The following is an 8,359-nucleotide window of genomic DNA, read 5'->3' as shown; positions in this document are numbered from 1 at the left end:
CCTGCTTCCTGGTTCATAGACTGCTGTCTTCTCCCTGTGTCCTCACATGGTGGAAGGGGCAAGGGAGCTCTCTGAGGTCTCTCTTATAAGGGCACTAATCCCATTCACGAGGGCTGCATCCTCATGGTCCAATCACCTCCCAAAGGCCCCAGTGTCTATTATCATTGCACTGGGAGCTAGGATTTCAACGTACATATTTTGAAGAGCTACAAATATTCAATCCATAACACTACATAAAGAGAAGCAATAATAAAAGCTAACAACTATGGAGTAGTTGCTATATACCAGGCACTGTTCTCAATACTTTACACATATTATTTAATCATCACGGCTACTATGAAACTTAGAGGAAAAGGCACACAGTAGTAAAGGACAGAGTCAGCTTTCAAGGCCAGGTTAGTCTGACTTCAATCTTTCTGCTGTGTTATTCTGTCAACTATATTTAGCCATCAGGCATAAAAAAGGTTTGAAATCTCAATGAACATACCTGTAGGTTTCCCTTAGTTCAGCCCTCAGCAAAAAGAGGTTACCCTTACACCCTACCAGGCCTCTTTTCAATTATGAGAGCTGGAGCATATCCACAGAGAGTAGGCAGAAGTAGATGGGTAGGGCAGTGGGAGATTTTTCACTCCAGGAAAGACTAGGTGACCAGCTGGCAAAGACAATATAGTACACAGCTCTCACACACTTGAATAGTGCCCGTTACGGTAAGATTCTTTCTCCGTGCTGCCAGGTTTCAGCTCTTCCCACTCCTGAAAGGTAAGCTCGTTTCCCCTTTTATCATTCTTGGTGCAAGCTCCAGTAGCTTAATTTATTTCCCCAGTAGTCCATAAAAATAGAGCCCAAAGTTTTCCTCTTTTTGGGAGAACAAAGAGGGCTGAGTCTTTTTTTTTTTTTTTTTTTTTTTTTTTGAGACAGAGTCTAGCTCTGTCTCTCAGGCTATAGTGCAATGGCGTGGTCTTGGCTCACTGCAAGCTCCGCCTCCCAGGTTCAAATGATTCTTCTGTCTCAGCCTCCCAAGTAGCTGGGACTACAGGCTCCCGCCACCAGGCTGGGCTAATTTTTTTATTTTTAGTAGAGAGGGGATTTCTCCATATTGGCCACACTGGTCTCCAACTCCTGACCTCGTGATCTGCCCGCCTTGGCCTCCCAAAGTGTTGGGATTACAGGTGTAAGCCACTGCGCCTGGCCGAGGGGTGAGTTTTTAAATATAATTTCTTCTTCTCTACTTTTCAGGAAAGAGTTTAACAATTCACGGTTGCGCAGTAGTGCTAGCGGCTTTGCGGTTTGGTCCTCAGACCCGGCAGCCGTCACTGGTGATAAGCTGCTAGGAAGCCCCTGTCGGCGAGCTTGTTGGAGCTTGAACCCACTGTCACCCCTCTGACTCACTGGCAAAAAAAAAAAAAAAAAAAAGTTGAAGCAGATCGTCCGGGAAAGTTCTTCATTGGTGGGCTTAATAAGGAAACAAATAAGAAAGCTCTTGAAGCAGTATTTGGCAAATATGGACGAATAGTGGAAGCACTCTTGATGAAAGACGGTGAAACCAACAAATCAAGAGGATTTGCTTTTGTCACCTTTGAAAGCCCAGCAGACGCTAAGGATGCAGCCAGAGACACGAATGGAAAGTCATTAGATGAAAAGCCATCAAGGTGGAACAAGCCACCAAACCATCATTTGAAAGTGGTAGACGTGGACTGCTTCCACCTCCAAGAAGTAGAGGCCCTCCAAAAGGTCTTAGAGGAGGAAGTGGAGGAAACAGGGGACCTCCCTCATGGAGAAGACACATGGATGATGGTGGATAGTCCACGAATTTTAACGTAAGTTCTTTCAGGGGACCACTCCCAGTAAAAAGAGGACCACCACCAAGAAGTGGGGGTCCTCCTCCTAAAAGATCTGCGCCTTCAGGACCAGTTCACAGCAGCTGTGGAATGGGAGGAAGAGCTCCTGTGTCACGTGGAAGAGATAGTTAGGGAGGTCCACCTGGAAGGGAACAGCTGCCCTCTCATAGAGATGTTTATTTGCCCTCAAGAGATGATGGGTATTCTACAAAAGACAGCTCTTCAAGCAGAGATTACCCAAGTTCTCGTGATACAAGAGGTTATGCACCACCACCACGAGATTGTACTTACCGTGATTACGGTCATTTCAGTTCATGTGATGACTATCCATGAAGAGGCTATAGCGATAGAGATGGATATAGTCGTGATCATGACTATTCAGATCATCCAACTGGAGGTTCCTACAGAGATTCATATGAAAGTTATGGTAACTCACGTAGTGCTCCATCTACAGCAGGCCCTCCCCCCATCTTATGGTGGAAGCGATGATTATAGCAGTTCACGTGACGGATATGGTGGAAGTCGAGACAGTTACTCAAGCAGCCGAAGTCATCTCTAATCAAGTGGTCGTGGTCGGGTTGGCAGACAAGAAAGAGGGCTTCCCCCTTCTATGGAAATCCTCCACGTGATTCCTACGGCAATTCAGGCCGTGGAGCACCAAGAGGTGGTGGCAGTGGAGGAAGCCGATCTGATAGAGGGGGAGGCAGAAGCAGATACTAGAAACAAACAAAACTTTAGACCAAAATCCCAGTTCAAAGAAACAAACAAAAAGTGCAAACTATTCTACCCAAGGACTACTCAAAGGAAAAATTGTGTTACCTTTTTAAAATTCCCTGTTAAGTTCCCCTCCATAATTTTTATGTTCTTGTGAGGAAAAAAGTAAAACATGTTTAATTTTTTTTGACCTCTTTTATTTTTATTTTTTTAAATTATACTTTAAGTTCTAGGGTACATGTGCACAACCTGCAGGTTTGTTACATAGGTATGCATGTGCCATGTTGATTTGCTGCACCCATTAACTCGTCATTTACATTAGGTATTTCTCCTAATGCTATCCCTCCCCCTGCCCTCCACCCCCGAAAGGCCCTGGGGTGTGATGTTCCCTGCTCTGTGTCTAAGTGTTCTCATTGTTCAATTCCCACTTATGAGTGAGAACATGCGGTGTTTGGTTTTCTGCCCTTGTGATAGTTTGCTCAGAATGATGGTTTCCAGCTATGTCCATGTCCCTGCAAAGGACATGAACTCATCCTTTTTTATGGCTGCATAGTATTCCATGGTGTATATGTGCCACATTTTCTTAATCCAGTCTATCACTGATGGACATTTGGGTTGGTTCCAAGTCTTTGCTATTGTGAATAGTGCCACAATAAACATACGTGTGCACGTGTCTTTATAGTAGCATGATTTATAATCCTTTGTGTATATACCCAATAATGGGGTCATTGGGTCAAATGATATTTCTAGTTCTAGATCCTAGAGGAATTGCCACACTATCTTCCACAATGGTTGAACTAGTTTACACTCCCAACAACAGTGTAAAAGAGTTCCTATTTCTCTACATCCTCTCCAGCACCTGTTGTTTCCTGACTTTTTAATGATTGCCATTCTAACTGGTGTGAGATGGTATCTCATTGTGGTTTTGATTTGCATTTCTCTGATGACCAGTGATGATGAGCATTTTTTCATGTGTCTGTTGGGTGCATAAATGTCTTCTTTTGAGAAGTGTCTGTTCATATCCTTTGCCCACTTTTTGATGGGGTCGTTTGTTTTTTTCCTGTAAATTTGTTTAAGTTCTTTGTATATTCTGGATATTAGCCCTTTATCAGATGGATAGATTGCAAAAATTTTCTCCCATTCTGTAGGTTGCCTGTTCACTCTAATGGTAGTTTTTTTTTTTTTTTTTTTTTTTTGCTGTGCAGAAGCTCTTTAGTTTAATTAGATCCCATTTGTCAATTTTGGCTTTTGTTGCCATTGCTTTTGGTGTTTTAGACATGAAGTCCTTGCCCATGCCTATGTCCTGAATGGTATTGCCTAGGTTTTCTTCTAGGGTTTTTATGGTTTTGGGTCTAACATTTAAGTCTTTAATCCATCTTGAATTGATTTTTGTATAAGGTGTAAGGAAGGGATCCAGTTTCAGCTTTCTACATATGGCTAGCCAGTTTTCCCAGCACCATTTATTAAATAGGGAATCCTTTCCCCATTTCTTGTTTTTGTCAGGTTTGTCAAAGATCAGATACTTGTAGATATGTGGCGTTATTTCTGATGGCTCTGTTCTGTTCCATTGATCTATATCTCTGTTTTGGTACCAGTACCATGCTGTTTTGGTTACTGTAGCCTTGTAGTATAGTTTGAAGTCAGGTAGTGTGATGCCTCCAGCTTTGTTCTTTTGGCTTAGGATTGTCTTGGCGATGCGGGCTCTTTTTTGGTTCCATATGAACTTTAAAGTAGTTTTTTCCAATTCTGTGAAGAAAGTCATTGGTAACTTGATGGGGTTGGCATTGAATCTGTAAATTACCTTGGGAAGGATGGCCATTTTCACGATATTGATTCTTCCTACCCATGAGCATGGAATGTTCTTCCATTTGTTTGTATCCTCTTTTATTTCCTTGAGCAGTGGTTTGTAGTTCTCCTTGAAGAGGTCCTTCACATCCCTTGTAAGTTGGATTCCTAGGTATTTTATTCTCTTTGAAGCAATTGTGAATGGGAGTTCACTCATGATTTGGTTCTCTGTTTGTCTGTTATTGATGTATAAGAATGCTTGTGATTTTTGTACATTGATTTTGTATCCTGAGACTTTGCTGAAGTTGCTTATCAGCTTAAGGAGATTTTGGGCTGAGACAATGGGGTTTTCTAGATATACTATCATGTCATCTGCAAACAGGGACAATTTGACTTCCTGTTTTCCTAATTGAATACCCTTGATTTCCTTCTCTTGCCTAATTGCCCTGGCCAGAACTTCCAACACTATGTTGAATAGAAGTGGTGAGAGAGGGCATCCCTGTCTTGTGCCAGTTTTCAAAGGGAATGCTTCCAGTTTTTGCCCATTCAGTATGATATTGGCTGTGGGTTTGTCATAAATAGCTCTTATTATTTTGAGATACGTCCTATCAATATGTAATTTATTGAGAGTTTTTAGCTTGAAGGGTTGTTGAATTTTGTCAAAGGCCTTTTCTGTATCTATTGAGATAATCATGTGGTTTTTGACTTTGGTTCTGTTTATATGCTGGATTACATTTATTGATTTGCGTATATTGAACCAGCCTTGCATCCCAGGGATGAAGCCCACTTGATCATGGTGGATAAGCTTTTTGAAGTGATGCTGGATTCGGTTTGCCAGTATTTTATTGAGGATTTTTGCATCAATGTTCATCAAGGATATTGGTCTAAAATTCTCTTTTTTTGTTGTGTCTCTGCCAGGCTTTGGTATCAGGATGATGCTGGCCTCATAAAATGAGTTAGGGAGGATTCCCTCTTTTTCTATTGATTGGAATAGTTTCAGAAGGAATGGTACCAGCTCCTCCTTGTACTTCTGGTAGAATTCGGCTGTGAACCCATCTGGTCCTGGACTTTTTTTGGTTGGTAAGCTATTGATTATTGCCACAATTTCAGCTCCTGTTATTGGTCTATTCAGAGATTCAACTTCTTCCTGGTTTAGTCTTGGGAGGGTGTATGTGTTGAGGAACTTATCCATTTCTTCTAGATTTTCTAGTTTATTTGCGTAGAGGTGTTTGTAATATTCTCTGATGGTAGTTTGTATTTCTGTGGGATCGGTGGTGATATCCCCTTTATCATTTTTTATTGCATCTATTTGATTCTTCTCTCTTTTTTTCTTTATTAATCTTGCTAGCGGTCTATCAATTTTGTTGATCTTTTCAAAAAACAGCTCCTGGATTCATTTATTTTTTGAAGGGTTTTTTGTGTCTCTATTTCCTTCAGTTCTGCTCTGATTTTAGTTATTTCTTGCCTTCTGCTAGCTTTTGAATGTGTTTGCTCTTGCTTTTCTAGTTCTTTTAATTGTGATGTTAGGGTGTCAATTTTGGATCTTTCCTGCTTTCTCTTGTGGGCATTTAGTGCTATAAATTTGCCTCTACACACTGCTTTGAATGCATCCCAGAGATTCTGGTATGTTGTGTCTTGGTTCTCGTTGGTTTCAAAGAACATCTTTATTTCTGCCTTCATTTCGTTATGTACCCAGTAGTCATTCAGGAGCAGGTTGTTCAGTTTCCACGTAGTTGAGTGGTTTTGAGTGAGATTCTTAATCCTGAGTTCTAGCTTGATTGCACTGTGATCTGAGACATAGTTTGTTATAATTTCTGTTCTTTTACATTTATTGAGGAGAGCTTTACTTCCAAGTATATGGTCAATTTTGGAATAGGTGTGGTGTGGTGCTGAAAAAAATGTATATTCTGTTGATTTGGGGTGGAGAGTTCTGTAGATGTCTATTAGGTCTGCTTGGTGCAGAGCTGAGTTCAATTCCTGGGTATCCTTGTTGACTTTCTGTTTCGTTGATCTGTCTAATGTTGACAGTGGGGTGTTAAAGTCTCCCATTATTATTGTGTGGGAGTCTAAGTCTCTTTTTAGGTCACTCAGGACTTGCTTTATGAATCTGGGTGCTCCTGTATTGGGTGCATATATATTTAGGATAGTTAGCTCTTCTTGTTGAATTAATCCCTTTACCATTATGTAATGGCCTTCTTTGTCTCTTTTGATCTTTGTTGGTTTAAAGTCTGTTTTATCAGAGACTAGGATTGCAACCCCTGCCTTTTTTTGTTTTCCATTTGCTCGGTAGATCTTCCTCCATCCTTTTATTTTGAGCCTATATGTGTCTCTGCACGTGAGATGGGTTTCCTGAATACAGCACACTGATGGGTCTTGAGTCTTTATCCAATTTGCCAGTCTTTGTCTTTTAATTGGAGCATTTAGTCCATTTACATTTAAAGTTAATATTGTTATGTGTGAATCTGATCCTGTCATTATGATGTTAGCTGGTTATTTTGCTCGTTAGTTGATGCAGTCTCTTCCTAGTCTCGATGGTCTTTACATTTCGGTATGATTTTGCAGTGGCTGGTACCGGTTGTGCCTTTCCATGTTTAGCGCTTCCTTCAGGAGCTCTTTTAGGGCAGGCCTGGTGGTGACAAAATCTGTCAGCATTTGCTTGTCTGTAAAGTATTTTATTTCTCCTTCACTTATGAAGCTTAGTTTGGCAGGATATGAAATTCTGGGTTGAAAATTATTTTCTTTAAGAACGTTGAATATTGGCCCCCACTCTCTTCTGGCTTGTAGAGTTTCTGCCGAGAGATCCGCTGTTAGTCTGATGTGCTTCCCTTTGATGGTAACCCGACCTTTCTCTCTGGCTGCCCTTAACATTTTTTCCTTCATTTCAACTTTGGTGAATCTGACAATTATGTGTCTTGGAGTTGCTCTTCTAGAGGAGTATCTTTGTGGCGTTCTCCGTTTTTCCTGAATCTGAATGTTGGCCTGCCTTGCTAGATTGGGGAAGTTCTCCTGGATAATATCCTGCAGAATGTTTTCCAACTTGTTTCCATTCTCCCCATCACTTTCAGGTACACCAATCAGACGTAGATTTGGTCTTTTCACATAGTCCCACATTTCTTGGAGGCTTTGCTCGTTTCTTTTTATTCTTTTTTCTCTAAACTTCCCTTCTCGCTTCATTTCCTTCATTTCATCTTCCAGGGCTGATACCCTTTCTTCCATTTGATCGCATCGGCTCCTGAGGCTTCTGCATTCTTCACGTAGTTCTCGAGCCTTGGTTTTCAGCTCCATCAGCTCCTTTAAGCACTTCTCTGTATTGGTTATTCTAGTTATACATTCTTCTAAATTGTTTTCAAAGTTTTCAACTTCTTTGCCTTTGGTTTGAATATCCTCCCGTAGCTCGGAGTAATTTGATCGTCTGAAGCCTTCTTCTCTCAGCTCGTCAAAGTCATTCTCCGTCCAGCTTTGTTCCGTTGCTGGTGAGGAACTGCGTTCCTTTGGAGGAGGAGAGGTACTCTGCTTTTTAGAGTTTCCAGTTTTTCTGCTCTGTTTTTTCCCCATCTTTGTGGTTTTATCTACTTTTGGTCTTTGATGATGGTGATGTACAGATGGGTTTTTGGTGTGGATGTCCTTTCTGTTAGTTTTCCTTCTAACAGACAGGACCCTCAGCTGCAGGTCTGTTGGAGTACCTGGCCGGCCGTGTGAGGTGTCAGTCTGCCCCTGCTGGGGGGTGCCTCCCAGTTAGGCTGCTCGGGGGTCAGGGGTCAGGGACCCACTTGAGGAGGCAGTCAGCCCGTTCTCAGATCTCCAGTTGCGTGCTGGGAGAACCACTGCTCTCCTCAAAGCTGTCAGACAGGGACATTTAAGTCTGCAGAGGTTACTGCTGTCTTTTTGTTTGTCTGTGCCCTGCCCCCAGAGGTGGAGCCTACGGAGGCAGGCAGGCCTCCTTGAGCTGTGGTGGGCTCCACCCAGTTCAAGCTTCCAGGCTGCTTTGTTTACCTAAGCGAGCCTGGGCAATGGCGGGCGCC

At 42.0% G+C, this 8,359-nt stretch overlaps 1 pseudogene; it reads left to right on the top strand.

Annotated features, from left to right (window-relative positions):
• The first annotated feature begins 1,419 nt into the window (after window positions 1-1,419).
• On the top strand, window positions 1,420-2,624 carry LOC129035745 (RNA-binding motif protein, X chromosome-like; annotated as a pseudogene).
• The last annotated feature ends 5,735 nt before the right edge of the window (window positions 2,625-8,359 follow it).

This window comes from Pongo pygmaeus, chromosome 3 (assembly GCF_028885625.2).
Source record: "Pongo pygmaeus isolate AG05252 chromosome 3, NHGRI_mPonPyg2-v2.0_pri, whole genome shotgun sequence".
NCBI classification, from domain to species: domain Eukaryota; kingdom Metazoa; phylum Chordata; class Mammalia; order Primates; family Hominidae; genus Pongo; species Pongo pygmaeus.
This window is presented reverse-complemented; position numbering and strand designations above follow the sequence as displayed.